This window comes from Phyllobates terribilis, unplaced genomic scaffold (genome assembly GCF_046119375.1).
Source record: "Phyllobates terribilis strain yellow unplaced genomic scaffold, ASM4611937v1 Scaffold_11__3_contigs__length_659146591, whole genome shotgun sequence".
NCBI lineage: Eukaryota > Metazoa > Chordata > Amphibia > Anura > Dendrobatidae > Phyllobates > Phyllobates terribilis.
The window spans coordinates 242,687,571-242,704,663 of NW_027362771.1; positions in this window are offsets into that span (position 1 = coordinate 242,687,571).

Below are 17,093 nucleotides of genomic sequence, written 5' to 3' on the forward strand. Positions count from 1 at the left end.
TTCAGAGCTAGATGCAGAAAAAAATTATATTCAGTTTGCAACCTGATGGAGGTCAGTATAGATGGACTAATAGAACAAGTCCCACACACAGCTAGAAGACCAAATATTTTTTCAGAGGTAGATGCAGATAAAAATTATTTTTAATTTGCAACCTGATGGAGGTCAGTATAGATGGACTAATAGAGAAAGTCCCACACACTGCTAGAAGGCCAAATATTTTTTCAGAGCTGGATGCAGATAAAAATTATTTTTAATTTGCAACCTGATGGAGGTCAGTATAGATGGACTAATAGAGAAAGTCCCACACACTGCTAGAAGGCCAAATATTTTTTCAGAGCTAGATGCAGACAAAAAATTATTTTCAGTTTGCAACCTGATGGAGGTCAGTATAGATGGACTAATAGAACAAGTCCCACACACAGCTAGAAGCCCAAATATTTTTTCAGAGGTAGATGCAGAAAAAAATTATATTCAGTTTGCAACCTGATGGAGGTCTGTATAGATGGATTAATAGAACAAGTCCCACACACAGCTAGAAGCCCAATATTTTTTCAGAGGTAGATGCAGAAAAAAAATATATTCAGTTTGTAACCTGATGGAGGTCTGTATAGATGGACTAATAGAACAAGTCCCACACACTGCTAGAAGCCCAAATATTTTTTCAGAGGTAGATGCAGAAAAAATTATATTCAGTTTGCAACCTGATGGAGGTCTGTATAGATGGATTAATAGAACAAGTCCCACACACAGCTAGAAGCCCAATATTTTTTCAGAGGTAGATGCAGAAAAAAAATTATATTCAGTTTGCAACCTGATGGAGGTCTGTATAGATGGATTAATAGAACAAGTCCCACACACAGCTAGAAGCCCAATATTTTTTCAGAGGTAGATGCAGAAAAAAATATATTCAGTTTGCAACCTGATGGAGGTCAGTATAGATGGACTAATAGAGAAAGTCCCACACACTGCTAGAAGGCCAAATATTTTTTCAGAGCTAGATGCAGACAAAAAATTATTTTTAATTTGCAACCTGATGGAGGTCAGTATAGATGGACTAATAGAGAAAGTCCCACACACTGCTAGAAGGCCAAATATTTTTTCAGAGCTGGATGCAGATAAAAATTATTTTTAATTTGCAACCTGATGGAGGTCAGTATAGATGGACTAATAGAGAAAGTCCCACACACTGCTAGAAGGCCAAATATTTTTTCAGAGCTGGATGCAGATAAAAATTATTTTTTATTTGCAACCTGATGGAGGTCAGTATAGATGGACTAATAGAGAAAGTCCCACACACTGCTAGAAGGCCAAATATTTTTTCAGAGCTAGATGCAGACAAAAAAATATTTTCAGTTTGCAACCTGATGGAGGTCAGTATAGATGGACGAATAGAACAAGTCCCACACACAGCTAGAAGCCCAAATATGTTTTCAGAGGTAGATGCAGAAAAAAATTATATTCAGTTTGCAACCTGATGGAGGTCTGTAATGATGGATTAATAGAACAAGTCCCACACACAGCTAGAAGCCCAATATTTTTTCAGAGGTAGATGCAGAAAAAAAATATATTCAGTTTGCAACCTGATGGAGGTCAGTATAGATGGACTAATAGAGAAAGTCCCACACACTGCTAGAAGCCCAAATATTTTTTCAGAGCTAGATGCAGAAAAAAATTATATTCAATTTGCAACCTGATGGAGGTCAGTATAGATGGACTAATAGAATGATGCTATGCCCAAAAGATTTTACTTCACTAGGTGCAGTAAAAAAATTGGTATTCTATACACACGTGGTATATCTTGCAACACAGATAGGCTACTCCACTGACTAACACACTCTGCAATAGGCCAAAAAGGATTAGCTTTGCTAGATTCAGCCAAATGCTGTGAAAAAAACTTGCACAGACCTGCCTGATAAAAGTCGTAGGAAATGGCTTGGTCTTATAGGGCAAGGACATGTGACATACACTGCCAATGACACATGCCCTTGCTTGTGTGAAAAAAAGCACTTCGCTCCGTGTGTGCGCTGCTGATAGGCTGACAGATTGCTCCTCCCCTGTCACACTGTCACAGAATACTGGAGGTAGGGGGCCTAAGCTGACCCTAAGCTGGGGCCCTGACTAATCCCTCATCCTGGAGGTACTGTTAAAGGTACAGAGGTCCAGGCCGCCAGCGTAACCCCTACCTTCTGAGGATCCCTGAACCTAAGTAATCTAGTCCTGAGAAGGACCCCGATCACAACAATAGGGAACCAGAAATAATATGCCCACACACAGTATTTAGACGAACGAGACAGTACAAGGGAAAAACCAAAACCACCTTGCATACAACTTCTAAACAACTACAACAGAGGGAACACCAACGGGAAAGGAGATAAATGATAAAGCGAGGAAAGGGAAAACACACTTCCAAATACACTTATCTCAGCAACTCCAAACACCACGATCCGCTCTGTAAGTCAGAATGAAAAGCTTTCACCGACACCTCCCAAACAGACCTGCAGGAATATAAAGGAGTCTCACTAAAGAAGCATTGATTGCAGCTGGGCGAGGCTGGACCTCAGCTAGCCCAGAGAGAGAGAGAATTAACTCCTACACTGCCGAGAAAACACAAAGCACCAACAAGTCAGCTGCGAGAAGTCAGGCTGTGTGCTCGTGACGATCTTCGTGGCAACACACCCGTGACAGTACCCCCCCTTCTACGAGGGGCCTCTGGACCCTCAGGGCCAGGTTTATCCGGGTGAGTCGTGTGGAAGGCCCGAACTAATCGGTCTGCGTTAATATCCGACGCAGGAACCCACATCCTCTCCTCAGGACCATACCCCTTCCAATGAACCAAGTACTGAAGGGACCGGCGATTAAAGCGTGAATCAATGACCCTCGATACCTGGAACTCCAAGTTACCATTGACAACCACAGGAGGGGGAGGTAAAGGTGACGGTACCACCGGCGCCACATACCTCTTAAGCAATGATCTGTGAAACACGTTGTGAATTTTAAACGTAGGGGGGAGGTCAAGACGGAATGCCACCGGATTAATAACAGAACTGATTCTGTACGGCCCGATGAACCTGGGACCCAGTTTCCAGGAGGGAACCTTAAGTTTAATATTCCTGGTAGACAACCATACCTGATCGTTCACACTTAGGTCCGGACCAGACACTCTCCTCCTATCAGCCATACGTTTGTATCGGTTCCCCATAGTATTCAGATTCTTCAGCACCCCTCTCCATACTGAAGCGAGAGATGAGGAAAATCGTTCCTCCTCCGGAACCCCCGAAGAGCCCCCCCTACTGAAAGTACAAAACTGGGGGTGAAAACCATATGCCCCAAAAAACGGGGACTTACCAGTGGACTCGCTCCGCCTATTATTGAGAGCAAACTCTGCCAGAGGTAGGAAAGAAGCCCAGTCCTCCTGGTTCTCTGACACAAAACACCGAAGATATGTCTCCAAGCTCTGGTTCATACGTTCCGTCTGACCATTGGTCTGAGGATGAAAAGCCGACGAGAATGACAAATGCATCCCCCGCCGTGCACAAAACGCCTTCCAGAACTTGGACACAAACTGAGACCCCCGATCAGACACCACCTCGGAGGGTACCCCGTGAAGCCTCACAATCTCCCCAATGAACACCTGCGCAAGAGTTTTAGCATTAGGGAGAGCCGGAAGAGCGATAAAATGTGCCATCTTGCTGAACCTGTCCACTACAACGAGTATGACCGTTTTACCCGAAGACGGAGGGAGGTCAGTAATAAAGTCCATAGACAGATGAGTCCAAGGACGCTCCGGGATCTTCAAAGGTAAGAGGGCCCCAGACGGATGGGTATGTGAGGTCTTAGAGCGCGCACAAACCCCACAGGACGCGACAAAAGTTACCACCTCTTTATGTAAGTTAGGCCACCAAAACCGACGCGAGAGGAGATCCACAGTTGCTTTACTCCCCGGGTGTCCTGCAAAAACTGAGTTATGGTGTGCCTCGATCACCTTTTGTCGCAACTGATCTGGAACGAACAGTCTCCCCGGAGGTCCAACAGGGGCGTCTCCCTGAGCCTCCAATATCTCCTCCTCCAGCTCAGAGCATACTGCCGAAACCACCACCCCCTCCTGAAGAATAGGAATCGGGTCGTCCGTATTCCCGGCCCCAGGGAAACTACGAGATAAGGCATCCGCCTTTACATTTTTAGACCCAGGACGATATGTAACGACGAAATTAAACCTGGTAAAAAACAATGACCACCTAGCTTGTCTGGGATTCAGACGTTTAGCGGACTCCAGATATAGCAGGTTCTTGTGATCGGTGATGACGGTGACCGGATGAACTGCCCCCTCCAAAAAATGGCGCCACTCCTCAAAAGCTAACTTAATGGCCAAGAGTTCCCTATTGCCGACATCGTAATTCCTCTCAGCGGACGACAATTTTTTAGAGAAAAAGGCGCACGGATGCCACTTACCAGGGGACGAACCCTGTTACAATACTGCTCCCACCCCTACCTCGGAAGCGTCTACCTCTACAAAGAATGGCTGAGACGCATCAGGTTGAATGAGTATGGGTGCCGAGGCAAAACATTTTTTCAAGGAGGAGAATGCTTGACAAGCCTTGTCAGACCACCTAGAAAAATCCGTCCCCTTTTTAGTCATGTCTGTGAGAGGCTTAACCATGGACGAGAAATTACGAATGAACTTCCGGTAATAGTTAGCAAACCCCAGGAAACGTTGTAGTGCCTTAAGATTCTCCGGCCGATCCCACTCAAGAACTGCCCGCACTTTCCCAGGGTCCATACGAAAACCGGACGCTGAAACCAGGAAGCCTAAAAACTGGAGTTCCTGTACGGCGAACACACACTTTTCCCACTTGGCATACAGTTTATTATCCCGCAAGATCTGTAACACCTGTCTAACGTGCTCCTGATGAGACACCAGATCCGGCGAGTAAATTAAGATATCATCCAGATATATGACAACAAACTGTCCCACCAGGTGGCGAAAAATATCATTAACAAAGTGTTGAAACACCGCCGGGGCATTAGTCAGACCGAATGGCATGACAAGGTTCTCATAATGCCCCTCCGGAGTGTTAAAAGCCGTCTTCCACTCATCCCCCTCCTTCATCCTAATCAGATTGCACGCCCCCCTGAGATCCAACTTAGAGAACCATTTGGCGCCCACGATCTGATTAAAGAGATCGGGAATAAGTGGGAGCGGATACGGATCTCGGACCGTAATCCGATTAAGTTCACGGAAATCCAGGCAAGGGCGTAGGCCTCCATCTTTCTTCTTAACAAAGAAGAACCCCGCGGCCACCGGAGAAGATGAAGGTCTAATATGCCCCTTAGCCAGACTTTCAGAAATATAATCCTTCATGGCCTGCCTCTCAGGACCAGAAAGGTTATACAACCTAGCTTTAGGTAACTTGGCCTCAGGGAGCAGTTTTACAGAACAGTCATACACGCGATGAGGAGGTAGTTCCTGACACCCATTCTCCGAGAATACATCCTCAAAGTCCGCCAGAAATGGAGGTAAGACCCAAGGAGTAACCGCACCGATGACCGTGTTCATGCAGTTTTTATTACAGAATTTACTCCATTGGCTTATCTCTCTGGTTTGCCAATTAATAACCGGGTTATGCTTAGCTAACCAAGGAAGGCCCAACACTATAGGAGTGGGAAGACCCTCCAACACGTAGCAAGACAACAGTTCTTTATGTATTGCCCCCACTTGAAGTTTTACGCCATGCACAGCTTGCAAAAAACTTCCCTGACCGAGAGGTCTGGCATCGATCGAGAATATGGGGATGGGTTTAGCCAACTCACTCAATCGCATACCTTGAACCCGGGCAAACCGAGCATCAACCAGATTAGCCCCGGCCCCACTATCCAGAAGAACAGATATCCTCTCAGTTCTCGTACCCACCACCACCTCCGCCGGTACGAGAAACTGAGACGAACCTAGGGATGAAATACCTACTCCCAGATTGCCGTCCACCACACAACCTGGGATCAACAGTTTTTTCGACGACTCTTTACTCTGCAAGGGACGGGATGGACACCCCCCAATAAAATGTCCTTTTTTCCCGCAGAGAAAACACCTTCCTGTCTTATGGCGCACCACCGGTCCCCTTCCCCGAAATGATGTCCCTCCTAATTGCATAGGCTCCTCCGGACTGACCAGGGGAACCACCATATGAGGGGACCTTGTAGGAGGTGGAGACATTACAGGGGGTAGAGTTATCCCGCACCTCTCCCGAAGCCGTCTGTCAACGCGAATAGCAAGGGCCATAGCGGCTTCCAGTGACGCGGGAGAGTCATACTGTGCCAACACATCCTGTAATTTGTCGGATAAACCATGACAAAACTGGCTCCTAAGAGCCGGGTCATTCCACTGGGTGTCCGTGGCCCACCTACGGAACTCCGAACAGAATTCCTCCGCCGGACGATCTCCCTGCTGAATCCTACGTAACTTAGACTCAGCAAGGGAGATCCGATCTGGGTCATCATATACGAGTCCCAGAGCAGCGAAAAACCTATCCACTGACTGGAGAACCGGGGAGCTTGGGGGAAGAGAGAACGCCCAAGATTGTGGGTCCCCTTGTAGGAGCGAGATGACAATTCCCACCCTTTGTTCTTCACTGCCCGATGACCGAGGCCGCAGCCGAAAGTACAATTTGCATGCCTCCCGGAAAACAAAAAACTTGTCCCGCCCCCCAGTGAACCTGTCAGGGAGAGCTACTTTAGGTTCTGGTCCGGCTTGCTCCAGAGGATGCAAAACCTTGGACCTAACGTCCGCCAGCCCCATGGACAAACTCTGCAACTGCCGAGCTAGACCGGCTACTGGATCCATGGTAGCTGGAGAAAAACTAAGATGGTCGGTGAAAATGTCACACTGTCACAGAATACTGGAGGTAGGGGGCCTAAGCTGACCCTAAGCTGGGGCCCTGACTAATCCCTCATCCTGGAGGTACTGTTAAAGGTACAGAGGTCCAGGCCGCCAGCGTAACCCCTACCTTCTGAGGATCCCTGCACCTAAGTAATCTAGTCCTGAGAAGGACCCCGATCACAACAATAGGGAACCAGAAATAATATGCCCACACACAGTATTTAGACGAACGAGACAGTACAAGGGAAAAACCAAAACCACCTTGCATACAACTTCTAAACAACTACAACAGAGGGAACACCAACGGGAAAGGAGATAAATGATAAAGCGAGGAAAGGGAAAACACACTTCCAAATACACTTATCTCAGCAACTCCAAACACCACGATCCGCTCTGTAAGTCAGAATGAAAAGCTTTCACCGACACCTCCCAAACAGACCTGCAGAAATATAAAGGAGTCTCACTAAAGAAGCATTGATTGCAGCTGGGCGAGGCTGGACCTCAGCTAGCCCAGAGAGAGAGAGAATTAACTCCTACACTGCCGAGAAAACACAAAGCACCAACAAGTCAGCTGCGAGAAGTCAGGCTGTGTGCTCGTGACGATCTTCGTGGCAACACACCCGTGACATCCCCACTGTAAATGCGGGAAAGAGAAAAAAAAATGGAGATCTTCATTATTCCTGCAGAGATCCATCCCCTGCCCCTCCCCCCACCCCGCTGTACACTCAAACTGCGTATTAACATTGATTTTCATCATTACTGAGAAAAAATCCAGTTATGATTTTGGTGCACGAACAGTTATCGAACATAACCTCGAACAGCCGAATTTTTCTCAAATCGTTCGTGTTCGCCGAACGGCTCGAACACCGCCCAAAACAGCTCGAATTTGAGATTGGCGAACAGTTCGAGTAGAACAACGCTCATCTCTACTGGTGACCCCAGCTAAGGCTGTCGGAATCCCGGCATTCCAGCAGCCTTAACTGGAGTTACCAAAAGATCAAATCCATTACGGATCACCTCCTGACAGACCCCAGCACCAGTGGGAACGCAGCCTAAGATGTGAATAATTCAAAACATTATTATGTGCAAAAAAAAACAAAAAAGTAACTGAACGGGCTTAAAACGCCCAATATATGCATTCGATATAACTCTTTATAATAATGTTTTTTTGTCTAAAAGTTTTTTATATAAAAGTTGCAGTAAACATGCTGCAGGAATATCTCTTTTCAAAGGTTCCTTTTCTACTTTACTAATGACCGCAACAACTTTCACCCGTTATCGGTTCGGAAGAATGCTCCTTGCAGACATTTTGTCCACAAGTAGTACAGACACGCTTGGATTTCCTGTCCTTCTTTGCTGGACAAATATAACATTGCTTTCTATTTTTATCTCTTGGCTCTGGATGTTCCTGAAAATGTATACCACATCGGATCATAGCTTCTGTTGTTTGCCTTTGTAAGCATTTTGCTCTGCTTCTCTCCATCATGTTAGGCATTAAAAGTTCATAGCAAAGTTCTGTCAAGTATAGACGTCTCTTGTCCTTTCTGTTGCCATGGAATTCTGGATGAGTCTTACTATAAACAATATAGGTATTGAGGCTGACACATCTAGCATATTATAAAAAAGAACTACAGGCCAACGTTTTGTTTGCCTCTTGCACGTATACTCTCCAATCATTTCGTCCATCTTGTCCACTCCTCCTTTGGTTTTATTATAATGCAAGATGATTTCGGGTTTCTGATTCCTGTTATTGGTGTCTATACTTCCATTATGGTGCATTGTACTCAGTAATATCACAGATTTTTCTTTCTTAGCTTAATAAGACACCATTGTCGCTTGATTGCAGAAACCAAATACACTATCATAAAGTTGTCGATGTTGATTGTGCTTCATGATTGGAGGAATTTCTCTGCGGTTTTGCTTCATTATACCAACAAGTGTAAGTTGTTTCTAAAGCAAAAAATTGCCCAGTTCAAGATTGGTGAAGTAGTTGTCCATTGTTATATTTTTTCCAGAATGGAAAATTGGTTTCGCAAGTGTTTTTACTACGTCAGAGCATAGGTCTTTCTGGACTGGAGCGTCAACATCTTTGCCACAGTAAATCAGACCATTCATTCCATAATAGCTTGTAGAATCAGACATCCAGAAAATTTTAATACCATATTTAGCAGGTTTGCTGGGAATATACTGAATGAAATTGCAAAGTCCCCTAAATGCAAGAAGTTGCTCATCCACTGTCACATTGTCACTAGAATGATAATGCTTAGTACAGTTCTTGATAAAAAGATTCCAGATGTAGCTAATGGGGGCTAATTTATCTGTTTCCAACCTGACGAGTTCTCTTGTCATCAAAACGAAGGCTTCTCCGAATATCCTCAAATCTATTGATTGACATTGTAGCTTTGTAATGTGGATCTGAAAAAGGGTTCATAAAGAGTTCTCTGATAGGAACATCGTATGATTTTGTACTCCCTGCCAGAAGAGTAAGGCCAATATAAGCATACAGTTCCTCTTTTGTTATATTTTTCCATGTTTTTTTTCTTCCTGAAGCGATATGTTTTCCTTCTAAGTTAGTACACAAAACTACCTCATCTACAATATCATCTGAAAAAAATTTACAGGACATATCTCTTTTGGACAAGAATTGTGGAATTCCTACAGTTCCTTGAGCAACTCTTACAATATTATGTGATGGGGTTCGTCCAAGAACCTCAGCAGTACTGTTTCAAAAACATTAGTTTTGGATGTTCTATTTGTACGTTCTGCTGGATCCATTACTTCTTCATCATCTGAAGAATCACTGGACGATGAAGTAGAGACATTAGCTGGTGGCATGTACTCGACATCAGACAAAGAAAGTTCCCTATCTTCATCAATATCAAAAAGTATTGCTTCGATTTCTTGGTCAGTCAAACCCCTGGATGTAGACTGTGCCATTGTAACCTTAGAAATCAGTAAACTAAAATGAAAAAAAAAAGATTACAATCAGGGTTGTACACTCTTTGTTAGTGTGTGTGCTAAGGGTAAAGTGCAGCCCCCCTCCTCTCACCTTCAGCAGGTCACCACTTTCTTTTAGGTGTAGTAGAAGCTTTTGGATTTTTGGAACTCAGTAAGTTTCTTTTTCAAGAAACAAGAAAGCTGACTCCTTCTCTTCAGCAAGTAGCACACAATGAACAGTGTTCAGGGCCTATGATGATGTCAGAGACGCATGACGTTGTGAGGGAGCCTCCTTCCCAAGATCACATCACCATGCAGTCAGGCTGAATTCACACTCTTCATAGCAACAACAGAGTAATAAAGACTGATTCAAAGTCTTCCCCAGCAACAGTGAAGACAAAAAGACTTAGGATCATATGTAAACCTAGTACGGGCCTAAAGGGCCCAAGGTATGTGAATATGGGGTATTCACAAAAAAGAGTTGTTATACCGAAATACCTGTAACATAAAAATAACTGAACAACTGGAAATGACAAACAACTATATACCTGAGGAATACCTAGAGTTTCAAAATTCTAACTAAAGAAATCTTGCAGAAAATAGAAAACAATTAACAGGGCGGGCCTGCAAGGCCCCAGGTATGCGTTCTAGGATTAAATTGTTAGTGGGGGTTTTTCCTAAATTTTGGCAGTCGTTGGACTCACTGCATACCCTACAACTGTATAGCAGACATTCTCTTTTCTAATGGGAACATGTCGCTACTGTGGCCCAGCTCTATGTGTCTTTAAATTGCTAGTAGGGTTTTTCCTAAATTTTGGCAGCCGTTGGACTCACTGCATACCCTATAACTGTATAGCAGACACTCTCCATTCTAATGGGAACATGACGTACTTGTTACTCTGGCCCAGCTCTATGTGTCTTTAAACATTTAGTGAGGTTTTTCCTAAATTTTGGCAGCCGTTGGACTCACTGCTTACCCTATAACTGTATAGCAGACCCTGTCCTTTCTAATGGGAACATGTCATTACTGTGGCCCAGCTCTATGTGTCTTTAAATTGTTAGTGGGGGGTTTTCCTAAATTTTGGCAGTCGTTGGACTCACTGCATACCCTATAACTGTATAGCAGACCCTCTCTTTTCTAATGGGAACATGTCATTACTGTGGCCCAGCTCTATGTGTCTTTAAATTGCTAGTAGGTTTTTTCCTAAATTTTGGCAGCCGTTGGACTCACTGCATCCCCTATAACTGTATAGCAGACCCTCTCCATTCTAATGGGAACATGTCGTACCTTGTTTCTCTGGCCCAGCTCTATGTGTCTTTAAACTTTTAGTGGGGTTTTTCCTAAATTTTGGCAGCCGATGGACTCACTGCATACCCTATAACTGTATAGCAGACCCTGTCCTTTCTAATGGGAACATTGTTGACAGCAGTGACCTGGGAGTCAGAACTAGTGTTGAGCCACCCCTGTAGTGTTCGGGTTCGGTTCGGTTCGTCGAACACCGGGATGTTCGTGGAACTGTTCGTCGAACACCTTAGAACACCGTCGAACACCGTCGAACACCGTTAAAACCAATGGCCGGCAAACAAAAACACATAGAAACACATAGAAAACACCTTCAAAGGTGTCCAATAGCTGACAAACTGCTCAGAAAACACTCTCTTTAAAAAAGCCGGCTGGCAATTCAGCAGCGGCATACTCCGGTACCCGACAATTTAGAACAGAAAGAATAGAGCATCACACATTGATTAGATAGATAGAAACATGTCAGTCACATATATAAGAAGTACAGTGACAGTGTTGGTTACTATACTTGTCATTTAGTGTTAAAGCATTTATTAAAAAAAATAATAGTGTTTTCATGCAACGTCTCTATAAAAAAGCCGGCCGGCAATTCAGCATCATTAGCCGACAATTTATGTCAGAAAGATTAGAGCATCACACATAGATTAGATATATAGAAACATGTCAGTCACATATATAAGAAGTACAGTGATAGTGTTGATTACTGTACTTGTCATTTAGTGTTAAAATAAAGGATTTATTGAAAAAAAAATTGGCGTGGGGTTCCCCGTAATTTTAGTCTCCAGCGGAGGTTAAGCAGACGGCTGGGGCAGATGTTTGAAGCCTGGGAAGGGGCTAATACCCACGGAGCTTCCCAGGCTACTAATATCAGCCTCCAGCTGAATACCTAGCCTTTACTAGCTGTTAAAATGGGAGACCCCCAAAAAAATTACGTGCGGTCCCCCCTATTTTAATAGCTAGCAAAGTCTAGGCAGACAGATGGGGGCTGATATTAATAGCCCAGGAAGGGTGCCATGAATATTGGCCCCCTCCCAGGCTAGAAACACCAGCCGTCAGCCGCCCCAGAAATGGCTCATCCATAGGATGCGCCAATTCTGGCACTAAGCCTCGCTCTTCCCATTGCCCTGTAACGTTGGCAGTGGGGTAATAGAGCTGGGGTTGATGTCAGCTTATAATGCATACATACCGACCACTTGGCAGTGAGATAATCACCTCTTGCCGGCGGCGACCACCCGCACCGGCTTTGTGATGGGTGCAGCAGCTCATGCATGCTGTGTTACTTGTGAATGCCGGCCACATGTTTGGACAGCGTGATAGAGGTGTCAGGATTTGTTTGACATAACTAACTATTCCTCACTGCTGTCTAACATCATTCACTGCTTGGCGACTGTCAGTTAGGGGTATACACCTTATAGGTGTCAAACAGCCACGCCAGATAGGCAGACTGTTATATGATATGCGCAACATTTAAATTACAATCTGTTACTATACTATCAAGTACCTCAAATTTTACAATAATTGAATTAAATTTTGTCACTTGATATGGTAAAAACACCGAGTTAATTCTCATATATGAGGGACTCCTTGTTTAATATACAGTAATAGTGCAATAATTAGGGGACTGGATTGAGGCATCCAAGTACCTCGTTTATCTCAAATTCTATTATTAATTCAATTCAACTGTGCTATTTGATGTGGTACAAACATCAAGTCAATTCTTATATATGGGGGACTCCTTGTATAATATACAGCCACAGTCCAATAATTAAGGGACTAGACTGAGGCGCTCCTAACTTATCCCACACCTCATTCAGCCAGATTTATTAGTGGGCACCACGTTTGGAAATCACAGGGTGGTTGATTTACACTGTGTTACAAATTATTATGCAAATAATATTTTCTCAGATTTTCCTGAATTGCCTATATAAATTGCAGTCATTGTAATTTTCCAGTCAAATAACTATTAGAGTACAATTGAAAGGTTTTTGTACAAACTGCCTATGATAACAGTATATTTTTAAAAAAATAAAATCTCAAACTGCACTCACAATGCATGTTCCAAATTATTATGCACAGCAGAGTTTTCAACCTTTTCATTTTAATAAAGAACAAAAAAATGGTCATTTTTGAAATTATAAGCATTAGCAGGTTATTAAAAACTGAAATCAAATAGTTTTCAACTCAAAACTTTATTCTAGGAGAGGTTACATTTTCACATAGGACCCCATGTTCGAAAGGAGCTTCTGAACTTTCTCGTCCATTGAATTTGTCAGGTTTTGGATGGTTTTTGCTTCCAATTGTTTTGCATGAGGACAGAATACCCTCCCAGAGCTGTTGCTTAGATGTGAACTGCCTCCCGCCATCATAGACACTCCTTTTGATGATGCTCCAGAGGTTCTCAATGGGGTTGAGGTCAGGGGAGCATGGGTGCCACACCATAAGTTTGTCCCCTTTTATGCCCATAGCAGCCAAAGATGCAGATGTGTTATGTGCAGCATGAGGCGGGGCATTAAAGTAAAATAATAAAGCAACATCATCCGTACCTTTCCATGGTTCCCACGACAGCTTCAGCTCTGCTACATTGACATGACAAGCTGGATGGCAGCCGAAAGCTGCCATCCAGCTTGCCACGCCACAGACACTGAGAAGTGCAGGCATGCTTGCGCTCCTCAGTGTCTCGCTGTGACGGCATCCAGATGAGCCGAGGTCATGTCCAATGAACTTGGCTCACCTCACGCACGTCACTGACAGCGTGGGAAAATTCTCCTGCGCTCAGCGCTTGAGAAGGAGAATTCTCCCACGCTGGGATGGCATTGAGATGACAGGCTGGATGGCAGCTGAGCGCTGTCATCCAGCATGCCATCCTTCATAGACACTGCAGAACGCAGGCATGCTTGCGCTCTGCAGTGTCTCTGAAGGATGACAAGATGGATGGCAGCGCTGAGCTGTGATCCAGCCTGTCATCTCAATGCCATTCCAGCGTGGGAGAATCCTCCTGCTCAAGCGCTGAGCGCAGGAGAATTCTCCCACGCTGTCAGTGACGTGCATGAGGTGAGCTGAATTCATTGGACATGAGCTCACCTCATGCACGTCACTGACAGCGTGGGAAAATGCTCCTCCGCTCAGCGCTTCAGCAAGAGAATTCTCTCATGCTGACTGCAAGCACAGAAGAATTTTCCCACGCTGTCAGTGACGTGCATGAGGTGAGCTGAGTTCATTAGACATGACCTCGGCTCATCTTTTTGCTGTCACAGCGAGACACTGAGGAGCACAAGCATGCCTGTGCTTTTCAGTGTCTGCGGCATGGCTAGCTGGATGGCAGCTTTCGGCTGCGATCCAGCCTGTCATGTGAATGTAGCAGAGCTGAAGCTGTCGTGGGAACCATGGAAAGGTAAGGATGATGTTGCTTTATTATTTTACTTTTATTGCAGAAGACATTGGCTTCAGCTGGAATGGGCGTGATGGTAAGTATGATTTAATTTAGAACAATTAAGAATTGTGTCTTTATTTCAATTAAAGGACTTTATTCTGGGTGTTTGTGTTTTTTTTTAACCTTGACTATTGGGTTAGTAATGGGGGTGTCTTATAGACGCCTCTCCATTACTAACCTGGGCTTGATGTCAGCTGGCATTATAAGCTGACATCAACCCCAGCCCTATTACCCCACTGCCAACGTTACAGGGCAGTGGGAAGAGCGAGGCTAAGCGCCAGAATTGGCGCATCCTATGGATGCGCCGTTTCTGGGGCGGCTGACGGCTGGTGTTTCTAGCCTGGGAGGGGGACAATATTCATGGCTTCCTGGGCTATTAATATCAGCCCCCAGCTGTCTGCCTAGCCTTTGGTAGCTATTAAAATGGGGGGGACCCCACGTCATTTTTTTGGGGGTCCCCCATTTTAATAGCTAGTAAAGGCTAGGTATTCAGCTGGGGGCTGATATTAGTAGCCTGGGAAGCTCCATGGGTATTACCCCCTTCCCAGGCTTCAAACATCTGCCCCAGCCGTCTGCTTAACCTCCGCTAGAGACTAAAATTACGGGGAACCCCACGCAAATTTTTTTTTTAATAAATCCTTTATTTTAACACTAAATGACAAGTACAGTAATCAACACTATCACTGTACTTCTTATATATGTGACTGACATGTTTCTATCTATCTAATCTATGTGTGATGCTGTATTCTTTCTGTTATAAATTGTCGGGTACCGATGCTGAATTGCCGGCCGGTTTTTTTATAGAGACGGTGCATGAAAACACTAATGTTTTTTTTAATAAATCCTTTATTTTAACACTAAATGACAAGTACAGTAACCAACACTGTCACTGTACTTCTTATAAATGTAACTGACATGTTTCTATCTATCTAATCTATGTGTGATACTCTTTTCTTTCTGTTCTAAATTGTCGGGTACCGGTGTATGCCGCTGCTGAATAGCCGGCTTTTCATGTTTCACTGTGAGCACTGTTCCCATCGATTTGTGCAACCACTTTAATGCCACAACCAACATGGCTGTGGCATTACAGTGAGTGGCAGACAATCCTTGTGTGACTGGTGCTCTAAATAGTGCCAGACATGCAGGACACGCTTTTAGTGCACGAACAGTTATCGAACATAACCTCGAACAGCCGAATTTTTTGCAAATCGTTCGCGTTCGTCGAACAACTCGAACACCACCCAAAACAGCTCGAATTTGAGATTGGCGAGCAGTTCTAGTCGAACACTGCTCATCTCTAGTCAGAACTGCTTCCAGGGGTCTTCCCCATGCTGTTGCCATGTCATTTGAGCACTGTTCCCATCGATTTGGGCAATTTTTAGGCCCTCTGCAGACTGCCGGGGTAGCCGCCGGAAAAATGCTCGAGTTTCCCATAAACTTACATTGGGCTCGTCGCTCGGACCGAGCACTCAAGCATTTCAATTTGCTCAACCCAAGCAGAAGATCCCCATGACTATCATTGAAATTCTCCTACGTTCTCCGACATTCAAAGGAGATCATTATTTATGCTACATATAGCAGTGTGTAGCACAGTCGATCAGAGGATTGCAGCTTCAAGACTCCTAAGGGGACTATTGAAGCAAGTAAAAATTAAAAAAAATGTTTTAAAAGATATTAAAAAAATTAAAAAACATAAAAGTTAAAATCACCTCCTTTTGCCCCATTCAAAATTAAACTATATAAAAATACACATATATTGTTTTACTGCTTTCAGAAATGTCCGACCTATCAAAATATAAAGTAAATTAATCAGACCGGTAAACAGCGTAACTAGAAAAAAATCACAACTCCAGAATTACTTTTTTTTGGTCGCCGCAACATTGCAATAAAATGCAATAACAGACCATCAAAACATCATGTCTACCCCAAAATGGTTTCAATAAAAACTTCTGCTCGGCACACAAAAATAAGCCCTCACCCAGTCCTAACTCTAATATTAAAACCTTACCATTTGTCAAGTGACATACATATGGATAAGGGCAGAGAGACTGAACCCGTAGTAGAGGCATAGACCTAAGAGGCAGTAGGAACCTTTCAGCTCAGACAAAGTGCGGCCACACCCTTAAATGCACTAAAGCACACTATTTTTTTGGTTTTATCAAAGTCAGTCAGATCCTTACACATGTCCATTTATCCTACTTCCAACACATTAAGTTTAAGAACTGACTGTTCACTTGCAGATTTATATATTCCAACTTTTAACAGGTGCAATTGTCACAAGATAATTAACATTATTGACTACTCCTATCAGTGGTTTAAAGTTTGGCCAATATAAGTACAGCATGTTCTCAAAATGTATCTTGTTTATATGCTAAATTTGTTTGGTTAATGATAAAATATGATTCATAACATAACCAACAAGGACTTGGTCGGGGTAAACTTGGTATATATGAATTCTGTGGCTGCAAGCATTCCGAACATGAACTTTCATTATCCCAAAATTTCAATTCATTACTAATACAGTATTATATCAGTTCATATGCTTCACATCA